Genomic DNA, 16,539 nt, shown 5'->3' on the forward strand with positions numbered 1-16,539 from the left:
TTAAGTTCGCACATTCCACTTCAGTGTCCGGAGTTCACCAGTTTGGATCCCGGGTGCAGACATGGCAGCACTTGGAAAGCCATGCTGTGGCAGGCATCCCACACATAAAGTGGAGGAAGATAGGCACAGATGTTCGCTCAGGGCCAGTCTTCCTCAGCAAAAAGAAAGGATTGGCAGCAGAAAGCTCAGGGCTGATCTTCCTCAAAAAAAAAAAAAAATGCTGTTAACTATAGATTGTCATTTGGGTATTCAGAATTCAGGACCCTCACTTTAAAATGTATTCTACATAGACGCCGACCTGGTGGCACAGCAGTTAAGTGAGCATGTTCTGCTTTGGTGGCCCACGGTTCACTGGTTCAGGTCCCGGGTGTGGACATGGCACCACTGGGCAAGCCATGCTGTGGTAGGCATTCCACATATAAAGTAGAGAAAGATGGGCATGGATGTTAGCTTAGGGCTAATCTTCCTCAAAAAAAATGCACTCTACATATATTTTTCTAGTGTTAAAAATATAACTTGTAACTCTTAAATAGTTATTAAGTGAATTATACCATAGATCAATCCAAATCACTGAGGAAGAAATCAGTAAGATGCAAATTAGGTTCAAAAAATATTTTTAAGAACTATTTACAAACATTTTTGGGGAAAAAAGGAATGTTAAGATAATAGTACTAGGTTACACATAACAGTGGTTAGTATACTATAGGACAATAAAATCATAATTTAGGAGGTGATCCTTTCTACTACACAGAAATATACAAGTTAACACAATGTTACTGTATCTGGACTCAAAAGTTTGTAGTAAATCAATAACAAATGACTGAGTAAACCATAGACACAATCTTCTAAAATTTAAACAATCCTTCTTTGCTTGCTCAAAATTCTGCAGCATGGAATCAAAAGGGCATACCATAATTTCTTTTGATTTCCAAATTTGGAACATTTTCTCATAATGTCTTATCCAAATCCATTACTTTTTATTCCTCTTGTACTATATTGTCTTCATTTCAATAAGATACATTAAGCACATTAGATATCATCTCAGGAGAAGAGATTTAAGATGAAAAAGATATCATCTTGTTAAGAAAGAGAGTCAATAAACTACATGATTCTGTAATTCTACTCCATACATACAATGTATACATACAAGATAAATGAAAACATATGCCCACACAAATATGTACATGAATGCTCATAGGAGCATTATTCATAGTAGCCAAAAATGGAAAGAGCCCAAATGTTCATCAACTGATAAATAAACAAAATGAAGTATAGACATACAAAGAAACATTATGCAGCAATAAAATGTAGGGAAATACTGATAGATACTACAACATGGACGTACCTTGAAAATATTACGCTAAGTGAAAGAAGGTAGCAATAAGAATACATAGTGTATAATTTCATTTATATGAAATGATGTAAGATTATTCTGGAATAGGCCAATAAAAACAGAGTGTAGATTAGTGTTTGTCAGGGGCTGTGAAGAGGGAGAAATAGAGGCTGACTGCCAACGGACATGAGATTTTTTGTAGGGAAACGAAAATATTCTAAAATTAAATAGTGGTGATGGTTGTACAACTTTACCAATATACTAAAAACTACTCAGTTGTGTTTAAAAGGAAGGCTTGTATGGTATATAAGTTATATCTCAAAAAAAATACTGTCATACAAATGAGGAGGGAGTGAAATATCACATGAAGAGAATAAGATTATACCCATAGCCGACTCCAATGAGGTACCAAAATGAGATACATACAGAGTATAAAACTGGATTTTAAATATCATTGTCATTATGATGATCAAACCCATAAATTATGGATATTTGCTTGTGATCTCTTATACAGATAGATTGTCCTGGTAAGTTCAAAATCCCTTATATTTTTTGATCAAACCTTAGTGCACTTAGAACATCAAAGAGAATATTCAAAAGGCCATATGTTGGGAAACCTTGTAGTAATTATGATTTCCTCTTATCAATAATACTGAATATATATTTCAGAAGGACACCAAATGTCTGAGTAACCTTCCTTATTCCACAATAACTGAACAGAATTTAGAAATGAAGCTCTGGCTCCTAACTAAGGGAAAATGATTTAATCAGAGTCCCTAATTTGAGTTCTTGTTGTGTTAATGCTTAATGGTTGCCACTTCTTTGAAAGGTGACCTTTGCACTGTTAAACAACTAAATATGTCGGAAGAGCAAATATTTTGCCTCCAGATTATCATACAGTGCTACATCTTTGTCAAAGAGAACAAAGTTTTCTGAAACAGGAAATTTCATTTTGGATAGCAAGAGGATAATCACTTTTGAAAAGTTTGTCAAAAGATTTCCAGTCCTGGTAAGATGTAATTAGTTATGGCAGCACACTTGGAAACACCAGAGAAAGATGGATAAATTACAAAAGTCCTTTTTCAAAGATATCAAAAGCCTTTTGGAGCACCAAGGGTGAGACAAACTGGAATTGGAGAAGAGGAGGAGACACTGCCACCATGAGCTGAGGATCACTGCCTGAGTTTTTCCTGCTGGGAGCATTTGACCACTTTGAGCAGGGACTAGGGCTCAGGCTTAGCTCAAGCAGAGAGACTGTATTATCAGTAGACTTTTTCCTTGTTCTGGACTGAAATCCTACTTTGGTTATTCATAATCTCACTATGGTATACTTTTGATGAGTGGGAGGCCAGTTGATTTCTCATGCATTACATAGACCTCAAATTGGGTCTTTATGAATTTTTCTTAGAAAATTGGATGGTAAAACATTTTGCACTTAATAAATCAGTTTGTTTTTCCTCTATTACCCTTCATTTTTATTCAGGAAAACCTACCACAATATGTGAGACTATGGGGAAAGCTGAAATGTGGTTGATTCGAACTTCCTGGGATTTTGAATTTCCTTACCCTTATTTACCTCACTTTGAATTGTTGGAGGACTACACTGCAAGCCTGCAAAGTCCCTCCCGAAGGTAATTAAATGTCCTTATGTTTGCTTCCTTGAGTATTTGTCTTTTGGAATGATTTCTAGTTTATTATTTAAAATATTTGACGTCAAACTGAAAACATAGACACAGGAATTAATGGACAGTATCCTCTTAGGCTATTATACTGACGTAGGGAACTTTTAACATTAACATGGCAATCATTAGTTATCCTCATCAAGTATACCAAATATTTAATACCAATGAAATTCCTAGCCCTGCGTTTAGTGGAACCGTGAAGTACTCTCTGGGCAACGACTATAAACTAAGTGTCTTGGATCATTCAAGGACCAACACCTAATTGGCGGGTCCAGATACTCCAGAATTTTCTTTTCCTTTGTTACCTCAACAGGCTGTGTTTCAAATATGAGCTATTCTGTCAACCTGAGTTCTGGATTAAAAGATATATGCACCAACTGCAGCTCATTAAATAGACATACAGCATGAGAAAGAAAGTGTTGTTTTAAGGCACTGAGTTTTTGTAGTTGCATGTTATTTAGCATCACTTCATCTTAGAAATGGACACCTGTGAGGAATTATAATAATTTGAGAACAATCAAACTGAGATATGAAGGTTTATCCAAAAGATCTGGCAGAAGTGCAGTGATGATGAACAGTTTTGTTTTAATAAAGGAGAGAAAATAGACTAGAGAGATAATCAGGGGATAGGTTATAAAAAATAATGGGCACTACTAAGTATTCTTTACTTCAAATTTAAGGTCAGTGAAGGATCAATGCAAAATTTTTAAGCAGTAACATGATGCATCTTACCCTTTCATAAAACTTGGCTATTAAATTTTTTGGAATGGAGCAAGATTTGAAGAAGGGAAATAAGCTAAGATACAGTTGCAATGCTTCCTGAAAGAGATTATAGAGATCCAAACTACAATATGATAGTGATTTGAGTGGAAGTGCAGAGATTTAAGAAGTATTTACAAAGAAATTCAATAGGATTTGGTTATCGGCTGGAAGTGGAGATTAAGGGAGAGAGTTCAAGAACAAATCCTTGGCTTCCATTTCTTTGTATGTCTTTCCCCTATTGTTTCTTTTTATGGGCACTTTAGTTGAGCACATTGGCATTTATTAAGGTGAGGAACAGTTGTGAGGGAAAATAGTGTTTATATTTGGGCATGCTGAATTTGATGTGCCAATGCAGTGTCTAGTTGCAGTTACTGAATTCAGCATTCTTAATCTCAAGGGATATGTCTATGTATTGTTTGCGATAAACTTTTTTTTATGTCCATTTACATTCACAGAAAAATTGAACAGAAAGTACAGAGAGTTTGACCTATCTCCTGTCTTCTTCCCACTCACAGCTTCCCCCCACCATCAATATCCCACACCAGTGTGGCACATTTGTTACAATCAATAGACTAACATTAACACATAAGCATCACCAAAGGCCACAGTTTTCATTAAGGTTAACTGTTTGTGTTGTACTTTCTATAGGTTTTGATAAATGTAAAATGAGATGCATCCACACTGATAGTATCATATAGCAAAGTTTCTTTGCCCTAAAAATCCCCTGTGCTCCACTTATTTATCCCTCTCTGCCCCTAAATCCTGGGAAATAACTAATTCTTTTACTCCCTACATTGTTTTGCCTTTTCCATAAGCAGTGATTTAAAATAATGATGTCAAGGAATAAGAAGACATGATTTTGTATTGGTTAAGTCACCCTGGGTAGACGTAGAATTTGGGATGGACCAGAAGACTGTGAGCCAGATGGCAAAGGCTTCTGTGAACAGGGGTGTTGCTGAAAGTCTGACAGGTGGCATACTGAGCACGGGTAGTTGATAATACAGATTAAACACATAAAGACAAGGATATTTTTTGAAAGTATAGAGAAAGAAATGGTTGGAAATTCAGTCAGTAGAGGGAAGGACACAGATCAAGCCTCTGTCTGGCCCCTGATGCAGGTAGGATAAAATCAGTAGAGTATAGTGAAAGGATTATAGGCCAAATCCTAAGTTTCAGATAAGACCAGGAAGTACATGAAATACTCATTAAAGAGTCTGAAATATTTGGGAATTTTAAATCACGTAAGAAATCTTTACTTTATCTTGTTACATGAACACAGTAATTTAATTTTGACAAGTTAAATATTACTGGAATTTCATTCTTTATTGTTCTAAACCATTGCTCCTGCTCAGAAAGTAGTCACTTAAATATTCTGAGCCACCTTCATATTACTTCATACTTTTTGGATAAAAGATCTAAGCACTGTAAGGATTCAATTCTTTTTTTGTTTTTTATTGGCATCTGAGCTAATATTTGTTGTCAATCTTTTTTTTTTTCCTCTTCTTCTCCCCAAAGCTCCCCAGTACATAATTTCATATTGTAGTGGTAGGTTATTCTGGCTCTGCTATGTGGGATGCCACCTCAGCATGTCTTGATGAGCGATGCTAGGTCAGTGCCCAGAATCCTAACCAGTGAAACTGTGGCCTGCCCAATGTGAGTGGGTGAACTTAACCATTTGGCCATGGGCTCAGTCCCAAGATTCAATTCTAAAAGCAAAGAAGTCAACTGTTGGGATAGTGTGAGACTTACTTATATGCTATATGCCATATTTTAATAATTCAAACATATTCAGAAGCCTGCTATTGCCTTATTATTCATCCAGTAACACACCTATGTGTTTGTGTGTATTTATGTATTTATTTATTTTACCAACAGTGTGGCATGGAGGGTCTATCTGATGTTTTTCATATGAGCTTTAAGAATACCCAGAAAGGGGGGCTGGCCCAGTGGGACAGAGGTTAAGTTCACACATTCTGTTTTGGCAGCCTGGGGTTGGTGGATTCAGATCCTGGGTGCGGACCTACACACCGCTTGTCAAGCCATGCTGTGGAAGGTGTCCCACATATAAAGTAGATAAGATGGGCATGGATGTTAGCTCAGGGCCAGTCTTCCTCGGCTAAAAAAGAGGAGGATTGGCAGCAGAAGTTAGCCTAGGGCCGATCTTCCTTAAAAGAAAAGGGATACCCAGAAAGAGCTAGAGCTTTAACGTATTTCCAGTGGAATTTTATGACCCCTGTCTCCTCTCACCACAGTACAGTAGGCCCTTGAGGACATTACAAAGCACAATCCCAATCTCTATTCAAATAATGCACAGGCTCTCACGCTTGTGAAAAAATTGATTCCTAAGTCAATGATGACAGTAAAGTGTCTTTAATATAGAAAGTATTTTCATAATATTTAATTTTTTGAATAGTTCATGTTAAATTTTGGCATTAAAATGTTTCAGGATTTTCAATAATATGCCTAATAATTAAAAGTAGATTAAGGACACTAAATCTACGTTACATACAAATATAAGAACAAATGTGAACGTGCAAAGTAACTCATATTGAGGGTGAAAAGCAAAGTAATCACGAGGTTGAGGCTTTAGTAGAAACAAAGTGGGAGAACCTGGTACAATTTGAATCTTTCCACAAACAATAGCCATATTTGTGTGCTGTGTTTGAGTTAGTGTACGTACAATGGCAAATGATTAATAAGTGTAAGCTCTTTTATTAACTACATTCGTGCCTTAATCTCTATGTAGTAAATTATTCTGGATCTTTTGTTTAGACTCAACTGTACATAGCTTCAGCTTCCTTTAAATCAAAGTGTCATCAGTAATCAGGTAGCTATGTCAGAGTAATGAGATCAATTAAGCATGAAAAGAAGAAAACAGTATCCAAAGCCTGTCTTGAAATACTTCTTTTCTTCTTAAACTTTTGGCCTCATCTACAGAAGAAGTAGGGAAAGAGCCACACTGACCCATGTCTAGGTGTTCTTGCCACACTCAGTAAAACAATCTCCTAGAAATGTGACCCAATCAGGGTTCTACAGTAAGAACCAAACGGGCTTTCATTTCTTCCTTCTAAGAGAGACAGGTTAGGAAGAGCAAAGAATAATTTCCCTCCCACTACAATGTGAAAAAAATGTCAGTTTGATTTTGAATGCTAAAATCTATGTTTGAGGAACCATGGATTTTAGGTTTTGTTTTTGTTTGTTCGCTTGAACCTCAGGTCCTCAGAATGTGTTAATCATACCCTCAACTCATGCCATTCCATAATCAGCCCATATCAAACACCCCTTTTGATTTATCTTCTTACATGTTTCCTTTGTCCTCTTTTCCATTACCCACAACCAGTAGACAGTTAGTCAAGCGCACGTAATATTTATTCCCATTCCAATTTATACAGATAACTGTGGATCTTTGAAAATATATAGCATTGATTTGAGCTTAATTATGTAAATGGGGTTATGCTATAATTCACATTTGCCTTCTTTTACTCCTCTAAGTTTTTAATGTGTATCCAAGTTTCTATTTTTAAATATATTTCATTAATTCTGGCTGCTGTAGAGATTTTTGGTGCATGTATTTACAACATTTTGTATATTTATTTCCCATAAAGGGCAATTAGATGTCTCCATCTCTATCCTACAACAAAGAGTAGAGTGAAGAAAAGTTTCAAATGTGTTCCTTTATGGTACTTGTATATATTTCAGATACACATCCAACAGTGGGGTTGTGGAGTCATGTGTACATGCATACTTAATTTCATTCTGCATTAATTTCACTAAAAAGCCATACAGATGTATAGTTTCTTCGGGAGTGCTTGAGTGGTCCTATCTTCCATATCGTATCTAGCCCTTGATAGTTTTCTATTTTCTAATACGTGTCAGTTTCATAAGGGTAAAGTGGTATCATATTGTTGTCTTTTATTGATAATTTCAATTAATAACACAGTTGAACATCCTTTCAGAAACTTAGTTATTCTGATTTTCTGTGTTAAACTCACATACTTGGTATGTTTTTCTTTCAGATAATTTATTGTTTTTCTTTCCAAGCAATACAAATTCTTTCCATAGTCTAGAATATCTAGGCATTAATTCTTGTTTTAGCCATTGCAAATATCTTCCTCTATGAATCCATATATGTGTTATGTTACCTCTGACTTCCTTCTTTAAAAATAAAGTACTAAATTTGATGTAATCAAATCCATCATTTGTACTTTATGGTTTGTACTTTTCAAGTCTCATTTAAAATATTTTTCTCATTTCTAACATTATAAAGCTACTGTTTTATATTTTATTTTAAAAATTATAATATTGTACTTTAATATGGATTCACTTAACCCATTTAGATTTTATATTAATGTATAATATGAGGTAAAGAGTCCCCTCCCTTTTATGTCTAAGTAGTGAATATATTTTTATAGCTTTACCTAATAGTAAATAATCTACTCAGTATGAATTTTTCTCACTGGTTGTCTCAATGACTTGTGATATCACCTTTATATATAGCAGGCTTTTATATACTCATGGTTCTTTTTCTAGTCTCACTATTTTGTTCTTTTGTTCACTTTGTCTGTTAGGAGGTTAGTAGCACCAAATGTATTATGTATTATTATCCGATTTAAGAAGTTCCTAGTATTTCCTTTTCTTTTCAAATTTCATTAATTATTTATAGAAAGATATTCTATATAAATTTTAAAACGTTTGCCAATTTATGAAGAAAATTATGCCATAATTGAAAATTAATATAAAAAAATTGATAGTTTTATATATTAAGTCAATCCACCAATAACCACAGTATGATGGTTACTTTTATGTGTCAACTTGCCTGGGCCAGGTACCCAAATATATTTCCAACATTTTCTGGATGCTTCTGCAAGGGTATTTTTGGATGAGATTAACATTTAATTAGTGCACTTTGAGTAACACAAATTGCTTTCCATTATGTGAATGAGCCTCACTCAATTAGATGAAGACATGAATAGAACAAAAGACTGACCTCTCTCAAGCTAAGGCAGTGTCTGACAGCAGAAGGCCTTCCGATTTGAGCAACATTGGCTCTTCTCTGGATCTCCAGTCTGATGGCCTACCTGCAGATTTTGGAGTTACCAGGCTCTATAATCACATGAGCCAATTCCATAAAATAAATCTTTCTTGATTGATAGATAGGTAGGTAGATAGATAGAGAAAGAGGGGAGGAGGGAGAGAGAGAGAGATGGATAGACAGATTGATATAGATCGATATGTGTACACACATAGTATTGGTTCTATTTCTCTGGAGAACACTGACTAATACACACAATACATCTCTCTATATATCAGGGTCTTGTTTTACATCATTTACTAGAATTTGAAACTTTTTTCAATAAAAGTACATATTTATACTCTTAAACAGTTTATATTTTTTAATTACTACTGTGAATGATGACTCATTTTAAACGTTCACATTGGTTATTGCTGTTGTGAAGAAATATTATTGATTTTTGTGTAGTGATTATGAATCTGACCAACTATCATTTATAATGGTTTGCATTATTGGTTATTGCCATTTCCCCAATATTGTCATGTACATGTGTACAAAATTTATGTCTTCTCATTTAAATCCAACACATTTTTTCTTGTCTGATTTGATTGGATTATTTCGGTTAGTACTTAAACGTAGGGTGAAAAATTTCTTTTTACTTCAACATGATTAAACATGCTATTTTTGTTTTCAATGCAAAGCAATACATTCCCATAATATTACTGTTCTCTCCTGAGTGTGCATCATAGGTATTTCTACATCACTTATTTAATCAGTAAGTTATATGGCTACCTCATTCCTATGTGTGTTTGTGGAAACATATAAAGCACGAATGGAACCACAATAAAGAGAAATTTAAAAAACAGAAAAACAATGTAAATATACCATTCCCATGTCATTATACTGACTGACTCAGCATAAAAATTAATGATAATCTTCAAAGTATCCAAGGTTAAATATGAAGTGAAGTACCAGAGCTATTTATTATAAAGTAGAAGTCAAGTATTCATTTGGAGCATTGAGGAGAGAGTTGGACAGCAAAAGAGAGCATTAAATATGGTCATTGGCTTTACAGTCAACAAGCTTAACTTAGAAATTTGGTGCTGCCATCTACTGCTGTATATCCTTGAAGAAAGTGCTTAATCTCTCTGAGACAGCCTTCTAATCAGCAAAAGTATACATATCCCTTAAGATCACTGTATATTTAAGTTCAATCATACATGTAAAGAGCTCAGCACCTGGCAGAAGGTAACTAGTAGTCAATAACTTGTAAACACAAAGACACACCTGAAAAATGTTTAGACATGCTTGATAGAAAACTTCAATTTAAACCATTTTTAATTTGCCTAATAACCAGTGATTTCAGGTCATATTTCATACTTTAAAATCGTTAATGTACGAACAGGTAGAACTGTATAATAATTGAGGCTCATTGAGAAAAGTGTATGACTATTGTATTCTCTTAACTCTAGAGTTTCATATTACAAAGACTGTTTTCTTTACAGGAGGTAGAAGAGTTTGTCCAGAGCTCTGGAAAAGATGGAGTTGTGGTATTTACTCTGGGGTCAATGATCCAAAATCTCACAGAAGAAAAGTCTAACATGATTGCATCAGCCCTCGCCCAGATTCCACAGAAGGTCAGATAATCTTATTTTTGAGGGGCAGCTATTCTAAAATCCATGAACATCTCCTTAAAAGTGTACTTTACAAGTGTAGAAAAAGCTATTGGTATCGTTAGCATCAATTTAACTGAGCCTTAAAGAAAAAGTATTAAATGTCAGAAGAAGGTAACTAAAAGCATTTGACTGCTCTCTTGCTTTAAATCTGGCATTGCTATCAGGAAAGCATGCTGCAGTATTTTCTTTAAATAGTGGACTACAACTAAATCATTCACTGATCTTAAACAATCTATCAGCTTTATGGCTAGGTTTTAAGGTTTCCATGTAATCTAATCTTGTTTGGTTGTTCTGTTTTTTCTTTCCTGGGAAGATTGACCCTGAGCTAACCTTTGTTGCCAATCTTCCTCATTGTTGATTTTTTCCCCTCCCTAAAGCCCCAGCACATCGTTGTATATCCTTGTTGTAAGTCATTCTTGTTCTTCTCTGTGGGATGCCACTACAGCATGCCTTGATGAGCAGTGTGTAGGTCTGCAACCAGGGTCCGAACCAGTGAACCCTGGGCCACTGAAGTGGAGCATGCAAACTTTACCACTTGGCCAAGGGGCCAGCCCCTCTTTTTTTTTCTTTAAGTCTGAGGCATGCATACAAGGTACAACTAGCATGACAGAGAGTAAAGGAAAAGATTTTCAAAAACACGGCCTCAATTCACAAGGTCCTTGGGACTATAATTAATGATTTTGGACAAGGCCTTGATTGAGCCTGGTACTGATAGCTTAGATTTTTGGAGTACTTCTAAATAGCGATTCTTCTGTTTAAACAGTTAAAACTTTTAGTAGGGGCTGGCCCAGTGGCCAAGTGGTTAAGTTCGCATTCCCCACTTCCACAGCCAGGGGTTTCACTGGTTCAGATCCTGGGCATGGACATGGCACCATTTGTCAGGCCATGCTGAGGTGGCGTCCCACATGTCACAACTAGAAGGACCCACACCTAAAAGATACACAGCTATATACTGGGGGGATTGGGGGAGAAAAATCAGAAAAAGAAAAGCAAAATTGGCAGCAGTTGTGAACTCAGGTGCCAATCTTTAAAAAAAGAAGCTTTTAGTAATATAGCAAAAGATTTGTGCAGTTCATGCTATGATGCTCCTTTAAAATATGATTTTTTTACTAATATCATTCTAGATTATAACTGAGTAATGTTTTTCTTATACTAGCTGGAATAATTTTCCTTTCTAGCTTTAGTCAAAATACCAGAATATATGTCATTTAAGTTCTAAATGATTGTAACAATCTTGTACTTATAACCAAATTTCTTTCACAGGTTATTTGCTGCAGTAGTACTCATTTAAATATTTGAGATAGAAAGGATCTTCATAAAAATATTCAATGTTCTATTACATTAAAATACAATGATTAGAGGTGACATCAGGATGGTGTAGGCAGCACCAAGGATCTGCCACTTAACCTAAAAACAATTTATACTGGCAGAAACTGTCTGAAGTCACTATATCAGAACTCTGAAGTCCATCAGAGCACTCACAACTTCCAGGGGAGAGCTTGGCTGGTACATAGTGATTAATGAAAAGTTAGTTAATTTTTATTCAGCTTTTAGCAGAGCAGCAGCTTCAAATTCCTCATCTCCCAGCCCCAAGGCAGGCTAAATGCCTGTATTCCTTGCATGATTTTGTGGAGCCAAAGTTTAAAATAAGGACCATATCCTCCAAATATTGTGCTTCTGCATTCTATTGTTGATTTCTGCCTTTCATCACTGAGGTAGAGGCATGGAAGTTGGTCAGTTTTCCCACAACCCTCTAGCGAAAACAGCTTTCAGGAGAATTAAAGGAGCAACGTTGTCTTTTTTTTTTTTTCATTTTTTCTTTTTTCTCCATTTGGGAGAAAGACAATAAAGAATTGGACCACTTTAAAACACCCTCACAGAGAGTAGAATTTAGAAAGCCATGTGCATGTCCAGCAAGAGACACAGGCTACAAAAAAATCTGAGAAGATGTAAAGCTTTCGCCTCAGGCTGATTCCTGGCAAAGAGATATCCTTCAACAACCGAAAAAAAAAAAAAAAAAAAAAGAAAAATCAAACCACAACAAAAAAGGAGAATCTGACTCCACAGTTAATACATTATAAGAATCAAATGTCTGGTTCTCTACAAAAATCTCAAGGCATACAAAGATACATGAAAGTATCTTTCACTCAAAGGGCCAAAATAAATTGAGAGAAAGTATCCCTGAGGAAGCTTAGATATTGGAATTACTAGACAAAAACTTTAAAATAATTGCCTTAAAGATGATCAAAGACCTAAAGGAAGATATTGATAAAAAGAAAACACAATATAGGAACAAAATGAAAAGATCAATAAAGAGAAAGAAACTACGAAAAGAACAAAAAGAAATCTGGAGCTGAGAAGTATAATAATTGACATGAAAAATTTCTCCTGGATTGCAAAGCCGATATGAACAGGCAGAAGAAACTGGCAAACTTAAAGACAAGATGACACAAATTGTTGAGTCAGAGGAACGGAAAGAAAAATAAATGAAGACAAATGAACAAAGCCTAAGGGACTTCTGAGACACCACCAAGTGGAGGAACATACACACTGTGCCAGGAACATACACTTCTGTGGAAGTGCCAGAAAGAGGGAAATGGTCAAAAATAATATTTTAAGTAATAGTGGTTGCAAGTGTCCCAGATTTAATGGGAGAAATGAATATAGAAATCCAAGAAGATCAAAAAACATTAAATAGGATAATCTCAGGGACGCACACTAACACACATTACAATCAAGCTTTCCAAAAGCAGAGAGAATGGTAGAATCTTGAAAACAACAAGATAGAAGCAACTAATCACAGAAATGACCTTCAATAAGATGATCAGCCAATTTCTCATCAGAAACCTTAGAGGTCAGAAGGCAGTAGGTTGATATTCTCAAAATGCTAACAAAAAATTCTCAACAGAGAATCTTACATCAGGCAAAAATTTCCTCAAAAATTAAGTATAAATTAAAACATTCCCAGGTAAATAAAAGTTGGGGGAGATCATTACCACTAGACCTGCACTTCAAGAAAGTCAAGGGGGAGTCTCAGGTTAAAATGAAAGGGTACTAGATAGCAACACAAAACCATAAGAACTAATGATCTGCAGTAAAAGTAACTACAAAGGCAATTATAAAAGCTAGCAGTATTACACTTTTGGATGTAACTCCATATCTTCACTTTCTCACTGATTGAAAAGAAAAATGCATAAAAAACAATTATTAACCTGCATTATTAGGAACACAGTGTATACATATGTAATTTGTGACATCGTTAACAGAAAGGGGGATGGAGCTATAAAGGAGTAGAGTTTTTGTATGCTATTGAAGTTAACAACCAGATGCTCAAAGAATAAATCACAAGGATAGTTAAATAATACGTAAAATGAATGAACACTGAACAGACTGAAACTTATGAGATGCAGTGAAAGCAGTTCTCAGAGGGAAATGTACAGCGGTAATGCCTATACTGAAAAAGAAGAAATATCTAAAATTAATAACCTAATTTATATCATAAAGCATAAGAAAAAGATGGCAAACTAAACCCAAAGCAAGCAGAAGGAAGGAAATAATGAAGATTAGAGCAAAGATAAATAGATCAGACAATAGAAAAACAATAGAGAAAAGTAATGAAACCAAAAGTTAGTTCTTTGAAAAGATCAACAAATTATCAAAACTTTAGCTAAAGTGGCAAAGAGAAAAAGTAACTAAAATCAGAAAGGAATATGGGGAGAACACTACTGACTTTAAAAGATCAAAAGAATTATAAGGGTATTATGAACAAGTATATTCCAAAAAATTGGACAATCTAGAAAAAATAAATTATTTGAAACATACAAGTTGTTTAAACTGACTGAAGAAGAAATGGAATATTTCAAATGACCTATAACAAATTAAGAGATTGAATTAGTAATCCAAAATCTCTCAACAAAGAAAAGTTTTGGACCAGATAGCTTCACTGGTAAATTGAATCAAACATTTAAAGAAGAATTAAAGAATTAAACTAATCTCTTTCAATTTCTTCCAAAAATTTGTGGAGGAGGAATCACTTCCTAAATGGTTCTGTGAGGCCCAATTTATCCTGATACAGAAGCCAGCTGAGGACATCCCAAGAAAATAAAATTACAGACCAAGATTCCTTGTAAATGCAGTTATAAAAATCCTCAACAAAATATTACACATCAAATCCAACAGAATATTGAAAGGAGTATTCACTATGATAAAATGGAGTCTATCACAGGAATTCAAGAGTGGGTCAACACAAGAGATCTATCTATGTAATACCTTACATTAATAGAATGAAGGATAAAAAAAACACACAATCATTTCCACTTGCACCCAAGAAGGGAATCTGACAAAATCCAACATTCTTTCAAGATAAAACCTCTTAGATAACCAGGAACAGAGGGAAAATTCCTCAATATGGTGAAGCACATTTTTGGAAAACCCACAGGTAACATCTTACTCCATGGTGGAAACTGAAAGCTTTCCTCCTAAGATAAGGAGCAATCCAAGGACATCTGCTTTTACCGATGCTATTTAGCATTGTACCAGACATTCTAGCCTAGGATCTTACACAAGAAAAAGAAATAAAAGGCATCCAAATGGGAAAGGAAAAGGTAAAATATTTTCTATTTGCAGATATCATGATCCTACGTACAAAGTCTCCAAGAATCCATAAAAAGGTACCAGAACTAATAACCAAATTCAACAAATTCTAATGCACTACAACACGAATGAAGCTAAAGGACATAACACTAAGTGAAATAAGCCAGTCAGAACAAGACAAATACTATATGATCTCACTTATATGAAGTACCTAGAATAGTCAAATTCTCAGAGACAGAAAGAAAAATCGAGGTTACCAGGGACTGGGGAGTGGGGGAACAGGGAGTTACTGTTTAAGGGTGCAGTGTTTGTGTTTGGGATGATGAAAACTTCTGAGGTGTAGAAGGTGGTGATGGTTACACACATTGTGGATATACTTAATGCCACAGAATTGTAACTTATAATAGATTAAAATGATAAATATCATTATGTATATTTTACAATAGTAAAAAAAAAAGACAATGTTTGCCTTTACGTTACTGCCAAACAAGTAACAAAAGTTCAAAACACTAATTCTTAAAATGACTGTAAGTAACATCCCTCCCTCTTGCTTCCGATAACTCCACTTAAAACTTCAGTTTACCAGAGTGGCCTAGTAACATCAATTTGTAAATATTTCAGATACAGATTGTTTTGTTTCCTTTATCTACCAAATGAGAGTTGTCCTGTTGATGACAGCCTATCTATTAGGACTATTGCAAGCAATTGAAACATAGTTGCAGTTTGAATTTAAAAACACCCATTACTTAATCACTTAAGGCCTCAGTTTGGCTATCTGCTATATGGAGGCATTGAAGTAGATTAATTCTAAGTAACTGAATTCTGTGATTCTGAACATCTTATAATAGAGTAAAGGTATTTATCTTAACAGGTTCTGTGGAGATACACAGGAAAGAAACCAGATACGTTAGGACCCAATACACGACTATATGACTGGATTCCACAGAATGATCTTCTAGGTAAGACCAAAGAGAAGCAAAACAAAACACAGTTGAATGAGGGATAATCTGAATGATTACTCAATAACAAATATATCCAACAAATTTGTATTCAAAACAAGCAAATAAAACACTTCATGTCTTCTTCACATTTTTTCTGAAGTTTCTTAAAGAAAAAAGTATTCATGACTCTTGTTAAAGACTGCAAGGCACACTACTGAAGACCATCATGGACTTTTGCAGTGAGGCAGAGAGATTGGCCTCAACTCTGAATACAAAAAGGAAAAGTAGGGATTTTATAGCCAAGGAGCAGAGCAGCAGAGGGTGTGGGGAGGGGTGGCGGTCACTGGATGGAAAATTACTCTGAGGAAACCTCAGGGGCGTGGAGGACTCTGGATAAACTGACCTAAACAGATGTTTGTTGAAGGTAGGTCAAGGTGATGAGACATCACCTGGCAGATGCTGATGGATTAGGAAACTGATCAGATATAAATGGTGATCAGATATTGAGTCTGGGAGAGTCTAGCTAAACTGACAGCAGGAT

At 35.1% G+C, this 16,539-nt stretch overlaps 1 pseudogene; it reads left to right on the forward strand.

The window, feature by feature from the left end:
• The window catches only part of LOC106826095 (UDP-glucuronosyltransferase 2C1-like), a 34,038-nt pseudogene that overhangs the window by 10,948 nt on the left and 6,551 nt on the right, over positions 1 to 16,539 (forward strand).

This window comes from Equus asinus, chromosome 3, assembly GCF_041296235.1.
Source record: "Equus asinus isolate D_3611 breed Donkey chromosome 3, EquAss-T2T_v2, whole genome shotgun sequence".
Lineage (NCBI taxonomy): Eukaryota > Metazoa > Chordata > Mammalia > Perissodactyla > Equidae > Equus > Equus asinus.